This window comes from Engystomops pustulosus, chromosome 6 (genome assembly GCF_040894005.1).
Source record: "Engystomops pustulosus chromosome 6, aEngPut4.maternal, whole genome shotgun sequence".
NCBI classification, from domain to species: domain Eukaryota; kingdom Metazoa; phylum Chordata; class Amphibia; order Anura; family Leptodactylidae; genus Engystomops; species Engystomops pustulosus.
This window is the reverse complement of record NC_092416.1, coordinates 30,576,811-30,597,170: the sequence shown is the minus strand read 5'-3', so window position 1 is coordinate 30,597,170 and position 20,360 is coordinate 30,576,811. Positions and strand designations below refer to the sequence as shown.

At 37.8% G+C, this 20,360-nt stretch overlaps 1 long non-coding RNA gene across 1 annotated transcript in view; it reads right to left on the bottom strand.

The window, feature by feature from the left end:
• Nucleotides 1-1,692: 1,692 nt before the first annotated feature.
• LOC140134803 (uncharacterized) overlaps nucleotides 1,693-20,360 on the bottom strand; it is a 30,474-nt gene continuing 11,806 nt past the window's right edge. Inside the window, exons 2-3 of the long non-coding RNA XR_011856406.1 lie at nucleotides 2,133-2,227; nucleotides 1,693-2,030 (exon numbers count right to left, since the gene is read on the bottom strand). This is a non-coding gene — a long non-coding RNA (uncharacterized lncRNA). The remainder of the gene's footprint in view (nucleotides 2,031-2,132; nucleotides 2,228-20,360) is intronic.

The window sequence follows — 20,360 nt, the reverse complement described above, 5'->3', positions numbered from 1 at the left end:
CTACACATAACACAGTGATACCTCTCTGAGTACAGATCATGTAGTAGATGTGTCCTGCAGTCCTATGTAATACTTGAGGACTACAGGAGCCCCGTGTATCATGTGGTTGTGGTATATGTAACGTCTGGTAATACTTCAAGGACATAGCGAGGCTCTGGATTCGTCCTCTGTCTGTAAACATTTCGTACAAGATTCGGCCCCATCCCTGCTCCGTGTCCTTCTCCTCTCGTCTACCAGATGGAGCCTCCGGAGTCTTAGCTACAAAATACAGAAATCAATAGGACACCCCACTGAGTACAAGAGACTGAAAGTGGCCGAGTGATAATAGCGGCGAATGAGCGGCTGATTACCCGCCGTGATAAGAATCATTGGCCTCACACACATCCACGCTGGAGGCGACTGAGGAAAATGAGGAGTAGTCATCAGCCGCTGCCCGATCACATGACCAGCGGATTATCCCTCATGTAATGACGCCAAAGGACTCTTTACTAACTTTACTCCAAAATTACGTTTCAACGAAGAATAGATTCTAGCACTGGTCATCATAGCGCTCCATATAGGAGGAGGTCACATGGGGCTCCATATAGGATGAGGTCATATGGTGTTCCATATAGGGTGAGGTCACATGGTGCTCCATATAGGAGGAGGTCACATGGGGCTCCATATAGGATGAGGTCATATGGTGTTCCATATAGGGTGAGGTCACATGGTGCTCCATATAGGAGGTCACGTGGTGCACGATATAGGATGAGGTCACATGGTGCTCTATATAGGATGAGGTCACATGGGGCTCCATATAGGATGAGGTCACATGGTGCTCCATATAGGAGGAGATCACATGGTGCTCCATATAGGAGAAGGTCCCATGGTACTCCATATTGGAGAAGGTCCCATGGTGCTCCATATTGGAGAAGGTCACGTGGTGCACAATATAGGAGGAGATCACATGGTGCTCCATATAGGAGAAGGTCACATGGTGCTCCATATAGGATGAGGTCACATGATGCACAATATAGGAGGAGATCACATGGTGCTCCATATAGGATGAGGTCACATGGTGCTCCATATTGGAGAAGGTCACATGGTGCTCCATATAGGATGAGGTCACGTGATGCACAATATAGGAGGAGATCACATGGTGCTCCATATAGGAGAAGGTCACATGGTGCTCCATATAGGATGAGGTCACGTGATGCACAATCTAGGAGGAGATCACATGGTGCTCCATATAGGATGAGGTCACGTGATGCACAATATAGGAGGAGATCACATGGTGCTCCATATTGGAGAAGGTCACATGGTGCTCCATATAGGATGAGGTCACGTGATGCACAATATAGGAGGAGATCACATGGTGCTCCATATAGGAGAAGGTCACATGGTGCTCCATATAGGATGAGGTCACGTGATGCACAATATAGGATGAGATCACATGGTGCAAGTACGATGTATGAAATAGTCAGACACTCTACACCTGCAGAGCAGACAGATACTCTACTTCTATAAAGCCCTGATTTTAACACCATTCGATCTGTCTAGAAATACTTATAGAGATGTGGAGAAGGATGTTTGGAACATCCAACCCACTGAGTTTCTTCAAATACCATGTCCAGCTAAAGGTATTGATGCCCTATGAAGGTAAAATGTGGTAGCACTAAATATTAATTTAATTTATATTTCAATTTTGTTCATTCATTTTGCTTTTGTGAATTGGTAAAAACAAAAGTTTCACGTCTCTGTTTCTGAAAACTGTTCTATTCTTATTGTATAACTTTTTTTTTTCAGCTGCCTAAAACTTTTGCACACTTCTTTACGTATCTGAACCGAAAAGATGGTTCCTGTACATGAAGAAACCAACTGTAGAGAAACACTAGTATCCACCAGCATCTGCAGGGGCTCATCATGGAGGCCGGCGCCCAGGGTCTGGAGCCCCTCCATGCCAGGCACAAGACGATCCACAGGGAGACATGTCCTGGGTTTAGATTTGTTTGCCAAGTCTTTAAAACATCTTGTAAGATTCAGTATTTGTTCTGCAAGATGAAGGAAAATGACATCAAATAATGTCTGAGCTGTGAGAGAAGTGGGAGATAGCGGCCCCCTCCTCCCGCCTTCCTGGGGCCAAGGAGCCTGACCTTTACACTAGAGAGGGGTCCCAGGTGGGCACCGGCACAGAGCTTCATCCAACTTCAATGCTGCTGTCAAGTCAATCCCAGGGGTTCACAAACTTCTGACACATAGGAAAGAAAGACGGAGAAAGACTCAGATACGTCTATAATGGCTCCGGATATTACAATCCGATACAACCGCAACCATTATAAGTGATACATGAATAAGTATGTATAATACTACTGTGCATTATAACCCATATACTATATAATACACCATATACCTTATATATTACTGTGCATTATAACCCATATACTATATAACACACCATATACTTATATATTACTGTGCATTATAACCCATATACTATATAACACACCATATACCTTATATATTACTGTGCATTATAACCATATACTATATAACACACCATATACCTTATATATTACTGTATACTATAACCCATATACTATATAACACACCATATACCTTATATATTACTGTGCATTATAACCATATACTATATAACACACCATATACCTTATATATTACTGTATACTATAACCCATATACTATATAACACACCATATACCTTATATATTACTGTGCATTATAACCCATATACTATATAATACACCATAATCCTTATATATTACTGTGCATTATAACCATGTACTATATAATACACCATAATCCTTATATATTACTGTGCATTATAACCCATATACTATATAATACACCATATACCTTATATATTACTGTGCATTATAACCATATACTATATAATACACCTTATACCTTATATATTACTGTGCATTATAACCCATATACTATATAATACACCTTATACCTTATATATTACTGTGCATTATAACCATATACTATATAATACACCATATACTTATATATTACTGTGCATTATAACCCATATACTATATAACACACCATATACTTATATATTACTGTGCATTATAACCCATATACTATATAATACACCATAATCCTTATATATTACTGTACATTATAACCATATACTATATAACACACCATATACTTATATATTACTGTGCATTATAACCATATACTATATAATACACCATAATCCTTATATATTACTGTGCATTATACCCATATACTATATAATACACCATAATCCTTATATATTACTGTGCATTATACCCATATACTATATAATACACCTTATACCTTATATATTACTGTGCATTATAACCCATATACTATATAACACACCATAATCCTTATATATCACTGTACATTATAACCATATACTATATAATACACCATATACCTTATATATTACTGTACATTATAACCATATACTATATAATACACCATATACCTTATATATTACTGTGCATTATAACCCATATACTATATAACACACCATATACCTTATATATTACTGTGCATTATAACCATATACTATATAATACACCATATACCTTATATATTACTGTGCATTATAACCATATACTATATAATACACCATATACCTTATATATTACTGTGCATTATAACCATATACTATATAACACACCATATACCTTATATATTACTGTACATTATAACCCATATACTATATAATACACCATATACCTTACATATTACTGTACATTATAACCCATATACTATATAATACACCATAATCCTTATATATTACTGTACATTATAACCATATACTATATAACACACCATAATCCTTATATATTACTGTGCATTATAACCCATATACTATATAATACACCATATACCTTATATATTACTGTGCATTATAACCCATATACTATATAATACACCATAATCCTTATATATTACTGAGCATTATAACCCATATACTATATAACACACCATATACCTTATATATTACTGTGCATTATAACCCATATACTATATAACACACCATAAACCTTATATATTACTGTGCATTATAACCATATACTATATAACACACCATATACCTTATATATTACTGTGCATTATAACCATATACTATATAATACACCTTATACCTTATATATTACTGTGCATTATAACCATATACTATATAACACACCATATACCTTATATATTACTGTACATTATAACCCATATACTATATAACACACCATATACCTTATATATTACTGTGCATTATAACCATATACTATATAACACACCATAAACCTTATATATTACTGTACATTATAACCCATATACTATATAACACACCATATACCTTATATATTACTGTGCATTATAACCATATACTATATAACACACCATATACCTTATATATTACTGTGCAGTATAACCCATATACTATATAATACACCATATACCTTATATATTACTGTGCATTATAACCCATATACTATATAATACACCATATACCTTATATATTACTTTGCATTATAACCCATATACTATATAACACACCATAAACCTTATATATTACTGTGCATTATAACCCATATACTATATAATACACCATAAACCTTATATATTACTGTGCATTATAACCCATATACTATATAATACACCATATACCTTATATATTACTGTGCATTATAACCATATACTATATAACACACCATATACCTTATATATTACTGTACATTATAACCCATATACTATATAACACACCATATACCTTATATATTACTGTGCATTATAACCATATACTATATAATACACCATATACCTTATATATTACTGTACATTATAACCCATATACTATATAACACACCATAAACCTTATATATTACTGTGCATTATAACCATATACTATATAATACACCATATACCTTATATATTACTGTGCATTATAACCCATATACTATATAATACACCATATACCTTATATACTACTGTGCATTATAACCATATACTATATAATACACCATAAACCTTATATATTACTGTGCATTATAACCCATATACTATATAATACACCTTATACCTTATATATTACTGTGCATTATAACCCATATACTATATAATACACCATAATCCTTATATACTACTGTGCATTATAACCATATACTATATAATACACCATATACCTTATATATTACTGTGCATTATAACCATATACTATATAATACACCTTATACCTTATATATTACTGTGCATTATAACCATATACTATATAACACACCATAAACCTTATAGATTACTGTGCATTATAACCCATATACTATATAACACACCATAAACCTTATATATTACTGTGCATTATAACCCATATACTATATAATACACCATATACCTTATATATTACTGTGCATTATAACCATATACTATATAATACACCATATACCTTATATATTACTGTGCATTATAACCCATATACTATATAATACACCATAATCCTTATATATTACTGTGCATTATAACCCATATACTATATAATACACCATAAACCTTATATATTACTGTGCATTATAACCATATACTATATAATACACCATATACCTTATATATTACTGTGCATTATAACCCATATACTATATAATACACCATAATCCTTATATATTACTGTGCATTATAACCATATACTATATAACACACCATATACCTTATATATTACTGTACATTATAACCATATACTATATAACACACCATATACCTTATATATTACTGTGCATTATAACCATATACTATATAATACACCATATACCTTATATATTACTGTACATTATAACCCATATACTATATAACACACCATAAACCTTATATATTACTGTGCATTATAACCATATACTATATAATACACCATATACCTTATATATTACTGTGCATTATAACCCATATACTATATAATACACCATATACCTTATATACTACTGTGCATTATAACCATATACTATATAATACACCATAAACCTTATATATTACTGTGCATTATAACCCATATACTATATAATACACCTTATACCTTATATATTACTGTGCATTATAACCCATATACTATATAATACACCATAATCCTTATATACTACTGTGCATTATAACCATATACTATATAATACACCATATACCTTATATATTACTGTGCATTATAACCATATACTATATAATACACCTTATACCTTATATATTACTGTGCATTATAACCATATACTATATAACACACCATAAACCTTATATATTACTGTGCATTATAACCCATATACTATATAACACACCATAAACCTTATATATTACTGTGCATTATAACCCATATACTATATAATACACCATATACCTTATATATTACTGTGCATTATAACCATATACTATATAATACACCATATACCTTATATATTACTGTGCATTATAACCCATATACTATATAATACACCATAATCCTTATATATTACTGTGCATTATAACCCATATACTATATAATACACCATAAACCTTATATATTACTGTGCATTATAACCATATACTATATAATACACCATATACCTTATATATTACTGTGCATTATAACCCATATACTATATAATACACCATAATCCTTATATATTACTGTGCATTATAACCATATACTATATAATACACCATAAACCTTATATATTACTGTGCATTATAACCCATATACTATATAACACACCATAAACCTTATATGTTACTGTGCATTATAACCATATACTATATAATACACCATATACCTTATATATTACTGTGCATTATAACCCATATACTATATAACACACCATATACCTTATATATTACTGTGCATTATAACCCATATACTATATAACACACCATATACCTTATATATTACTGTGCATTATAACCCATATACTATATAATACACCATATACCTTATATATTACTGTGCATTATAACCCATATACTATATAACACTACATATGCCTTATATATTACTGTGCATTATAACCATATACTATATAACACACCATAATCCTTATATATTACTGTACATTATAACCCATATACTATATAATACACCATATACCTTATATATTACTGTGCATTATAACCCATATACTATATAACACTACATATACCTTATATACTACTGTGCATTATAACCATATACTATATAACACACCATAATCCTTATATATTACTGTACATTATAACCCATATACTATATAATACACCATATACCTTATATATCACTGTGCATTATAACCATATACTATATAACACACCATAAACCTTATATATTACTGTGCATTATAACCATATACTATATAATACACCATATACCTTATATATTACTGTGCATTATAACCATATACTATATAATACACCTTATACCTTATATATTACTGTGCATTATAACCATATACTATATAACACACCATATACCTTATATATTACTGTGCATTATAACCATATACTATATAATACACCATAAACCTTATATATTACTGTACATTATAACCATATACTATATAATACACCATAAACCTTATATATTACTGTACATTATAACCATATACTATATAATACACCATAATCCTTATATACTACTGTGCATTATAACCCATATACTATATAATACACCATATACCTTATATATTACTGTACATTATAACCATATACTATATAATACACCATAAACCTTATATATTACTGTGCATTATAACCATATACTATATAACACACCATATACCTTATATATTACTGTGCATTATAACCATATGCTATATAATACACCATATACCTTATATATTACTGTGCATTATAACCCATATACTATATAATACACCATATACCTTATATATTACTGTGCATTATAACCATATGCTATATAATACACCATATACCTTATATATTACTGTGCATTATAACCATATACTATATAACACACCATATACCTTATATATTACTGTGCATTATAACCCATATACTATATAATACACCATAATCCTTATATATTACTGTGCATTATAACCATATACTATATAACACACCATAAACCTTATATATTACTGTGCATTATAACCCATATACTATATAATACACCATATACCTTATATATTACTGTGCATTATAACCCATATACTATATAATACACCATATACCTTATATATTACTGTGCATTATAACCATATACTATATAACACACCATATACCTTATATATTACTGTGCATTATAACCCATATACTATATAACACACCATATACCTTATATATTACTGTGCATTATAACCATATACTATATAACACACCATATACCTTATATATTACTGTACATTATAACCCATATACTATATAATACACCATATACCTTATATATTACTGTGCATTATAACCCATATACTATATAATACACCATATACCTTATATATTACTGTACATTATAACCCATATACTATATAATACACCATATACCTTATATATTACTGTGCATTATAACCCATATACTATATAATACACCTTATACCTTATATATTACTGAGCATTATAACCCATATACTATATAATACACCATATACCTTATATATTACTGTGCATTATAACCCATATACTATATAATACACCATATACCTTATATATTACTGTACATTATAACCCATATACTATATAATACACCATATACCTTATATATTACTGTGCATTATAACCCATATACTATATAATACACCTTATACCTTATATATTACTGTGCATTATAACCCATATACTATATAATACACCATATACCTTATATATTACTGTGCATTATAACCATATACTATATAATACACCATAAACCTTATATATTACTGTGCATTATAACCCATATACTATATAATACACCATATACCTTATATATTACTGTGCATTATAACCCATATACTATATAACACACCATAAACCTTATATATTACTGTGCATTATAACCCATATACTATATAACACACCATATACCTTATATATTACTGTACATTATAACCCATATACTATATAATACACCATATACCTTATATATTACTGTGCATAATAACCATATACTATATAACACACCATAAACCTTATATATTACTGTGCATTATAACCCATATACTATATAATACACCATATACCTTATATATTACAGTGCATTATAACCCATATACTATATAATACACCATATACCTTATATATTACTGTACATTATAACCATATACTATATAATACACCATAATCCTTATATATTACTGTGCATTATAACCCATATACTATATAACACACCATATACCTTATATATTACTGTGCATTATAACCCATATACTATATAATACACCATATACCTTATATATTACTGTGCATTATAACCCATATACTATATAACACACCATATACCTTATATATTACTGTGCATTATAACCATATACTATATAACACACCATATACCTTATATATTACTGTGCATTATAACCCATATACTATATAATACACCATATACCTTATATATTACTGTGCATTATAACCCATATACTATATAATACACCATAAACCTTATATATTACTGTGCATTATAACCATATAGTATATAACACACCATAAACCTTATATATTACTGTACATTATAACCATATACTATATAATACACCATATACCTTATATATTACTGTGCATTATAACCCATATACTATATAATACACCATATACCTTATATATTACTGTGCATTATAACCATATACTATATAATACATCATATACCTTATATATTACTGTGCATTATAACCATATACTATATAACACACCATATACCTTATATATTACTGTGCATTATAACCATATACTATATAATACACCATATACCTTATATATTACTGTGCATTATAACCATATACTATATAATACACCTTATACCTTATATATTACTGTGCATTATAACCCATATACTATATAATACACCATAATCCTTATATATTACTGTGCATTATAACCATATACTATATAACACACCATATACCTTATATATTACTGTGCATTATAACCATATACTATATAACACACCATATACCTTATATATTACTGTACATTATAACCCATATACTATATAACACACCATAAACCTTATATATTACTGTGCATTATAACCATATACTATATAATACACCATATACCTTATATATTACTGTACATTATAACCATATACTATATAATACACCATAATCCTTATATATTACTGTGCATTATAACCCATATACTATATAACACACCATATACCTTATATATTACTGTGCATTATAACCATATACTATATAACACACCATATACCTTATATATTACTGTGCATTATAACTAGAGATGAGCGAACACTAAAATGCTCGGGTGCTCGTTATTCGAGACGAACTTTTCCCGATGCTCGAGTGCTCGTCTCGAATAACGAACCCCATTGAAGTCAATGGGAGACTCGAGCATTTTTCAAGGGGACCAAGGCTCTGCACAGGGAAGCTTGGCCAAACACCTGGGAACCTCAGAAAAGGATGGAAACACCACGGAAATGGACAGGAAACAGCAGGGGCAGCATGCATGGATGCCTCTGAGGCTGCCTAATCGCACCATTATGCCAAAATTATGGGCAACAGCATGGCCATGACAGAGTGACTGAATGAGGCTAGATAGCATCTAAAACATGCAATAATTGACCCTGACACTATAGGGGACGGCATGCAGAGGCAGCGGCAGCAGGCTAGAGAGTGGCATGGCGACATACCCTAAATGGACTCAGGCTTCAAACCAATGGGTGTCAGAGAGGAACCAAAGGAGGTGAGCAAGAAGCGCTCAAATAATATCGGTACATGATAAAAGTTTGCCAGTATATTTTGTGGATTACACAGCAGGGTGGCGACAAAGTTAACATGGAAGCCATGAAAACAACCCAGAATTCTGCCTGACACAGCTCGTTTGATAAGGAGACCATGTATGCTTACAGTTCATGCCAGTCGCTGCACTGGCTGCCAGTCTCCTTTCGAATACAGTTTAAAATAATAATAACCCTCATCCATAAAGCTCTGTATAATGCTGCACCCCCCTACCTCTCCTCTCTTATCTCAGTCTATCGCCCAACCCGTGCTCTTAGATCCGCCAGTGATCTTAGATTAACCTCTACCCTAGTGCGGACCTCCCACTCGCGTCTCCAAGACTTCTCTAGAGCTGCACCAATTCTATGGAATGCTCTGCCCCGGACTATCAGACTAATACCTAACCTCCAAAGTTTCAAACGTGCTCTTAAAACCCATTTCTTTAGGCAAGCCTATAACACTCATTAACTGCATGAAGTTTTAACTCTTCTACTAACCCGTCCTGTGTCGTCCTCCCATCTGTTATCCAGCAACCAACAGGCACCAGACTTCTCTGCAGTCCCATTCACCCTGGACCTGGTATATAAGATGACGGCTGAGTGGTTCAAGCGACAGCAATTCCATTTATTATATTTTTTTCTATTCCCTAAGAAGAATGGCTTGACCATTAAATATTCTTTTACCTCGTGTTACCCCATCATCTTCATAAACCGTAAGCTCTGGCGAGCAGGGACCTCACTCCTGTTGTTCCATACAAATGTTGTGCTCTGTTACATTACATTTGTATTTGTTTCCTATGATTTGTAAAGCGCTACAGAATATGATGACGCTATATAAATAAAGATTATTATTATTATTATTATGGAGGCAGTGAACTAGTAGTAGATTAAAGGTGCTGCAGTTAAAACTATGTTAGTTGGATCTTGGGATGGAGCTGGCGCTCTGCAGCCAGGCGAGCTTTCCCCAATCCAAGCCCCTGTCTCTAGGCTACTCCCCAAACAGCACTTCTAAGAACCTTTTGTATAAGATCAAGTGTAGTAGCGTTCTTATAAGTTTAGGATATGGCGGGTGAGGGGAATGTAAACAGATGCGCAAGAAGCGCTGAAATAATATCCCTAAATGGTAAAAGTTTGCAAGTATATTTTGTGGATTACACAGCAGGGTGGCGACAAAGTTAACAACTTTGATGTGGAATGCCCTGTAATAGCTCTTGGGCGGTGTGCCTTTTATCGCCTAGGCTCAGCAGTTTCAGCACCGCCTGCTGTCGCTTAGCGACGGCACTGCTGCTGTGCCTAGAGCTACCGACTGATGGCGCCATGCCCACGGATGGTAATTCGGAGGAGGAGGAGGTGGAGGAGGGGTGGGAGGAGGTATAGTAGGCCTTTGAGACCTGGACCGAGGTAGGCCCCGCAATTCTCTGCGTCGGCAGTATATGACCAGCCCCAGGGTCAGACTCGGTCCCAGCCTGCACCAAGTTAAGTGTAGTAGCGTTCTTATAAGTTTGGGATATGGCGGGTGAGGGGAATGTAAACAGATGCGCAAGAAGCGCATGATGCGCATGGAGCTGGCGCTCCGCTGCCAGGCGAGCTTTCGCCAATCCAAGCCCCTGTCTCTAGGCTACTCCCCAAACAGCACTTCTAAGAACCTTTTGTATAAGATCAAGTGTAGTAGCGTTCTTATAAGTTTAGGATATGCCGGGTGAGGGGAATGTAAACAGATGCGCAAGAAGCGCTGAAATAATATCCCTAAATGGTAAAAGTTTGCCAGTATATTTTGTGGATAACACAGCAGGGTGGCGACAAAGTTAACAACTTTGATGTGGAATCCATGAAAACAACCCAAATTTCTGCCTGACACACCTCGTTTGATAAAGGGACGATGTATGGAGGCAGCTATATGGACGACTTTTGGAGGTAGCAATGGAGACAACGTGTGGAGGCTGCTATGGAGACAATTTAATTTGGATAGTGCCTGTATGTGGCAGTCCCAAACATTTTTCAAACCAGAGGAGCAGGTAGGTGGCCCTCCAGTAAAATGGAATAGATTGAGTGCCTGTATGTGGCAGTCCCAAAAATGTTTCAAACCAGAGGAGCAGGTAGGTGGCCCTGCAGTAAAATGGAATAGATTGAGTGCCTGTATGTGGCAGTCCCAAAAATTTTTCAAACCAGAGGAGCAGGTAGGTGGCCCTCCAGTAAAATGGAATAGATTGAGTGCCTGTATGTGGCAGTCCCAAACATTTTTCAAACCAGAGGAGCAGGTAGGTGGCCCTCCAGTAAAATGGAATAGATTGAGTGCCTGTATGTGGCAGTCCCAAAAATGTTTCAAACCAGAGGAGCAGGTAGGTGGCCCTGCAGTAAAATGGAATAGATTGAGTGCCTGTATGTGGCAGTCCCAAACATTTTTCAAACCAGAGGAGCAGGTAGGTGGCCCTCCAGTAAAATGGAATAGATTGAGTGCCTGTATGTGGCAGTCCCAAACATTTTTCAAACCAGAGGAGCAGGTAGGTGGCCCTCCAGTAAAATGGAATAGATTGAGTGCCTCTATGTGGCAGTCCCAAAAATTTTTTAAAACAGAGGACCGGGTAGGTGGCCCTCCAGAAAAATGGAATAGATTGAGTGCCTGTATGTGGCACTCACAAAAATTGTTTCAAACAGAGGACCGGGTAGGTGGCCCTCCAGAAAAATTAAATGCATGAAGTACTATAGCAAGAGCCAGTGGGCCCTGTCAAAAAATAGCCATTTTCCTCTGCTTTACTGTACAAAGAGGAGGAGAAGGAGGAAAATGAGGAGGAGGAGGAGTGGATCAATTATTCAGGTTGAGCTTCCTTCACCTGGTGGAGATTGGAAATTCTGAGAAATCCAGCCTTTATTCATCTTAATAAGCGTCAGCCTGTCAGCGCTGTCAGTCGACAGGCGTGTACGCTTATCGGTGATGATGCCACCAGCTGCACTGAAAACCCGCTCGGACAAGACGCTAGCGGCAGGGCAGGCAAGAACCTCCAAGGCGTACAGCGCCAGTTCGTGCCACATGTCCAGCTTTGAAACCCAGTAGTTGTAGGGAGCTGTGTGATCATTTAGGACGATGGTATGGTCAGCTACGTACTCCCTCACCATCTTTCTGTAAAGATCAGCCCTACTCTGCCGAGACTGGGGACAGGTGACAGTGTCTTGCTGGGGTGACATAAAGCTGGCAAAAGCCTTGTAAAGCGTACCCTTGCCAGTGCTGGACAAGCTGCCTGCTCGCCTACTCTCCCTCGCTACTTGTCCCGCAGAACTACGCACTCTGCCGCTAGCGCTGTCAGAAGGGAAATACTGTTTCAGCTTGTGCACCAGGGCCTGCTGGTATTCATGCATTCTCACACTCCTTTCCTCTGCAGGGATGAGAGTGGAAAGATTTTGCTTGTACCGTGGGTCCAGGAGAGTGAACACCCAGTAATCGGTGCTGGAATAAATTCTTTGAACGCGAGGGTCACGGGATAGGCAGCCTAGCATGAAATCTGCCATATGCGCCAGAGTACCAACGCGTAAGAATTCACTCCCCTCACTGGCCTGACTGTCCATTTCCTCCTCCTCCAACTCCTCTTCTTCTGCCCATACACGCTGAACAGTGAAGGACTCAACAATGGTCCCCTCTTGTGTCTCGCCAACATTCTCCTCCTCTTCCTCCTCATCCTCCTCCACCTCCACCTCCTCCGATATGTGCTGAGAAACAGACCTGAGGGTGCTTTGGCTATCAACAAGGGAATATTCTTCCCCTGTCTCTTGTGACGAGCGCAAAGCTTCCGACTTCATGCTGACCAGAGAGTTTTTCAACAGGCCAAGCAGCGGGATGGTGAGGCTGATGATGGCGGCATCGCCACTGACCATCTGTGTTGACTCCTCAAAGTTACTCAGCACCTGACAGATATCAGACATCCACGTCCACTCCTCATTGTAGACTTGAGGAAGCTGACTGACCTGACTACCAGTTCTGGTGGAAGTTGACATCTGGCAGTCTACAATCGCTCTGCGCTGCTGGTAAACTCTGGATAACATGGTCAGTGTTGAATTCCACCTCGTGGGCACGTCGCACAACAGTCGGTGAGCGGGCAGTTGGAGGCGGCGCTGCGCTGCCCTGAGAGTGGCAGCATCTGGGCTGGACTTCCTGAAATGCGCACAGATGCGGCGCACCTTCGTGAGCAAATCAGACAGATTGGGGTATGTCTTGAGGAAACGCTGAACTATCAGATTTAACACATGGGCCAGGCATGGCACATGTGTCAGTCTGCCGAGTTGCAGAGCCGCCACCAGGTTACGGCCGTTGTCACACACAACCATTCCCGGCTTGAGGTTCAGCGGTGCCAGCCACAGATCAGTCTGCGCCGTGATGCCCTGTAATAGCTCTTGGGCGGTGTGCCTTTTGTCGCCTAGGCTCAGCAGTTTGAGCACCGCCTGCTGTCGCTTAGCGACGGCACTGCTGCTGTGCCTAGAGCTACCGACTGATGGCGCCGTGCCCACGGATGGTAGTTCGGAGGAGGAGGTGGAGGAGGGGTGGGAGGAGGAGGAGGCATAGTAGGCCTGAAACACCTGGACCGAGGTAGGCCCCGCAATCCTCGGCGTCGGCAGTATATGAGCAGCCCCAGGGTCAGACTCGGTCCCAGCCTCCACCAAGTTAACCCAATGTGCCGTCAGCGATATATAGTGGCCCTGCCCGGCAGCACTCGTCCACGTGTCCGTGGTCAGGTGGACCTTGTCAGAAACGGCGTTGGTCAGGGCACGGATGATGTTGTCTGACACGTGCTGGTGCAGGGCTGGGACGGCACATCGGGAAAAGTAGTGGCGGCTGGGGACCGAATACCGAGGGGCGGCCGCCGCCATGAGGTTGCGAAAGGCCTCGGTCTCTACTAGCCTATAGGGCAGCATCTCCAGGCTAAGCAATCTGGAGATGTGCACATTAAGGGCTTGGGCGTGCGGGTGGGTTGCACTATATTTGCGTTTCCGCTCCAGCGTCTGGGGTATGGAGAGCTGAACACTGGTGGATGCTGTGGAGGATCGTGGAGGCGACGATGGGGTTTTTGTGGCAGGGTCCTGGGCAGGGGGCTGACTATCAGCTGACACAGGGGAAGGAGCAGTGGTGTGCACGGCCGGAGGTGAACGGGCTTGTTGCCACTGAGTGGGGTGTTTAGCATTCATATGCCTGCGCATGCTGGTGGTAGTTAAGCTAGTAGTGGTGGAACCCCTGCTGAGCCTGGTTTGGCAAATGTTGCACACCACAGTCCGTCGGTCATCCGGTGTTTCCTTAAAGAACCTCCACACTTCTGAAGATCTAGCCCTCGCCGCAAGAGCCCTCGCCACGGGAGCTTCACTAGTTGACACATTTGGCGCTGATGCACCAGCTCTGGCCCTGCCTCTCCGTCTGGCCCCACCACTGCCTCTTCCAACCTGTTCTGGTCGAGGACTCTCCTCCGTCTCAGAAGCACTGTGTTCACCCGGCCTCTCAACCCAGCTTGGGTCTGTCACCTCATCATCCTCCGATCCCTCAGTCTGCTCCCCCCTCGGACTTCCTGCCCTGACAACAACTTCCCCACTGTCTGACAACCGTGTCTCCTCATCGTCGGACACCTCTTTACACACTTCCACTACGTCAAGAAGGTCATCATCACCCACAGACTGTGACTGGTGGAAAACCTGGGCATCGGAAAATTGCTCAGCAGCAACCGGACAAGTGGTTTGTGACTGTGGGAAGGGTCCAGAAAACAGTTCCTCAGAGTATGCCGGTTCAAATGCCAAATTTTCCTGGGAGGGGGCAGACTGGGGGGGAGGAGGCTGAGGTGCAGGAGCTGGAGGAGTGGCGATTTCGGTGACATGGGTGGACTGCGTGGAAGACTGACTGGTGGTGGACAAATTGCTCGAAGCATTGTCAGCAATCCACGACATCACCTGTTCGCACTGTTCTGGCCTCAACAGTGCTCTACCACGAGTCCCAGTAACTTCAGACATGAACCTAGGGAGTGTAGCTCTGCGGCGTTCCCCTGCTCCCTCATCAGCAGGTGGTGTCTCACCCCGCCCAGGACCACGGCCTCTGACCCCTGCAGTAGTTGGACGCCCACGTCCCCGCCCTCGTCCTCTACCCCTAGCCCTCGGGTTAAACATTTTTAAAATGAGAGTTATAACTTTATTTTTTTTTTAACTTTTTTTTGTTTTTTTTTGTGTTTTTTGTTTTTTTTTGTGTTTTTTGTTTTTTTTTGAGTTTTTAAAACCAAACAATGCTATCCTATTGCTATGGCTATTTTCTAGCCAAGTATCAAAGCACACTACTATGCCAGATGAGATGACACTGAGTTAGTGCCTAATTGAAATCCAACCCCTACTAAATTTTCCCACTTCGGTCTTTGCTATGGATATGTGCGTCACTAAGCGCAGAACACAGCGGTCGCAAGTCTCACTACAAATTGCTCAGAATTGGCTAGTACATGCACTGCAGAAAGTACAGCCACCAGCAGATCAACCAGAAATCAAATATATAGAACGCTACTGTAGGCGTAAGTAAGCTGTTTGTATTCTCCTATGGCTATTTTCTAGCCAAGTATCAAAGCACACTACTATGCCAGATGAGATGACACTGAGTTAGTGCCTAATTGAAATCCAACCCCTACTAAATTTTCCCACTTCGTTCTTTGCTATGGATATGTGCGTCACTAAGCGCAGAACACAGCGGTCGCAAGTCTCACTACAAATTGCTCAGAATTGGCTAGTACATGCACTGCAGAAAGTACAGCCACCAGCAGATCAACCAGAAATCAAATATATAGAACGCTACTGTAGGCGTAAGTAAGCTGTTTGGATTCTCCTATGGCTATTTTCTAGCCAAGTATCAAAGCACACTACTATGCCAGATGAGATGACACTGAGTTAGTGCCTAATTGAAATCCAACCCCTACTAAATTTTCCCACTTCGGTCTTTGCTATGGATATGTGCGTCACTAAGCGCAGAACACAGCGGTCGCAAGTCTCACTACAAATTGCTCAGAATTGGCTAGTACATGCACTGCAGAAAGTACAGCCACCAGCAGATCAACCAGAAATCAAATATATAGAACGCTACTGTAGGCGTAAGTAAGCTGTTTGTATTCTCCTATGGCTATTTTCTAGCCAAGTATCAAAGCACACTACTATGCCAGATGAGATGACACTGAGTTAGTGCCTAATTGAAATCCAACCCCTACTAAATTTTCCCACTTCGTTCTTTGCTATGGATATGTGCGTCACTAAGCGCAGAACACAGCGGTCGCAAGTCTCACTACAAATTGCTCAGAATTGGCTAGTACATGCACTGCAGAAAGTACAGCCACCAGCAGATCAACCAGAAATCAAATATATAGAACGCTACTGTAGGCGTAAGTAAGCTGTTTGGATTCTCCTATGGCTATTTTCTAGCCAAGTATCAAAGCACACTACTATGCCAGATGAGATGACACTGAGTTAGTGCCTAATTGAAATCCAACCCCTACTAAATTTTCCCACTTCGGTCTTTGCTATGGATATGTGCGTCACTAAGCGCAGAACACAGCGGTCGCAAGTCTCACTACAAATTGCTCAGAATTGGCTAGTACATGCACTGCAGAAAGTACAGCCACCAGCAGATCAACCAGAAATCAAATATATAGAACGCTACTGTAGGCGTAAGTAAGCTCTTTGTATTCTCCTATGGCTATTTTCTAGCCAAGTATCAAAGCACACTACTATGCCAGATGAGATGACACTGAGTTAGTGCCTAATTGAAATCCAACCCCTACTAAATTTTCCCACTTCGGTCTTTGCTATGGATATGTGTGCCACTAAGAGCTAAACACAACGGTAGCAAGTCCCCCTGCTAATTCCTCACAAAATGGTACTAGATACAAATTAAAATAAAAAAAGTAGAACGTTATTGTAGCCCTAAGGGGGGAGCTGCCATTTTCTCGAGCGGGCGAAGTATTCGTCCGAGCAACGAGCAGTTTCGAGTACCCTAATGCTCGACCGAGCATCAAGCTCGGACGAGCATGTTCGCTCATCTCTAATTATAACCCATATACTATATAATACACCATATACCTTATATATTACTGTGCATTATAACCCATATACTATATAACACACCATATACCTTATATATTACTGTGCATTATAACCCATATACTATATAATACACCATATACCTTATATATTACTGTGCATTATAACCCATATACTATATAATACACCTTATACCTTATATATTACTGTGCATTATAACCATGTACTATATAATACACCATATACCTTATATATTACTGTGCATTATAACCCATATACTATATAATACACCATAATCCTTATATACTACTGTGCATTATAACCCATATACTATATAATACACCATAATCCTTATATACTACTGTGCATTATAACCCATATACTATATAATACACCATATACCTTATATATTACTGTGCATTATAACCATATACTATATAATACACCATAAACCTTATATATTACTGTGCATTATAACCCATATACTATATAATACACCATAATCCTTATATACTACTGTGCATTATAACCCATATACTATATAATACACCATAATCCTTATATACTACTGTCCATTATAACCCATATACTATATAATACACCATATACCTTATATATTACTGTGCATTATAACCATATACTATATAATACACCATAAACCTTATATATTACTGTGCATTATAACCCATATACTATATAACACACCATATACCTTATATATTACTGTGTATTATAACCCATATACTATATAACACACCATATACCTTATATATTACTGTGCATTATAACCCATATACTATATAACACACCATAAACCTTATATATTACTGTGCATTATAACCAATATGCTACATATTACACCATTTACTTTATATATCACTGTGCATTATATAATACAATATAATATAACCCATATACAGCATAATCCTTGGTAACATAACTGTACATAATAACACTATATATAACACTCCTGTACATTATAGGGGGGTGGTATCTTTAGCCTTATTTTTTCTTCTTTTTTAAGCACTTTTGCTCCATCATTTATCTATGGGCTGATTTATTTTAGATAAATTGTGTGTGTGTGTGTGTGTGGGGGGGGGGGTTTGCACTCTTTTTTTATGAAATTTGGAGCAATTTTTTGCCCCGCCCATACAAAACATATCCCCCCTGGGACTGGAGTCTGTTTGTACATTTTTTTTGTGTCTTTTTAGGCTCAAATCAGTGATAAATCACTTACTAACATCTGCCTGCAGGCACAGTTCAAAGATGAATTAGTGGTGCAGCAGCGGCACATTGTAAAAGATCACAACAAAAAGCCCATATAGTGAAATACTATAGTATAGTATAGAACAGAATAGTATAATACTGTAGTAAAAAAAAAAAAAAGTAAGAAATGTTTTGGAAAAAACCTGAAAGTTCAAATCGCCCTCCCCCTTTCCTGGAACTGATATAAAAAATAAATGAACAGTACAAATTATAA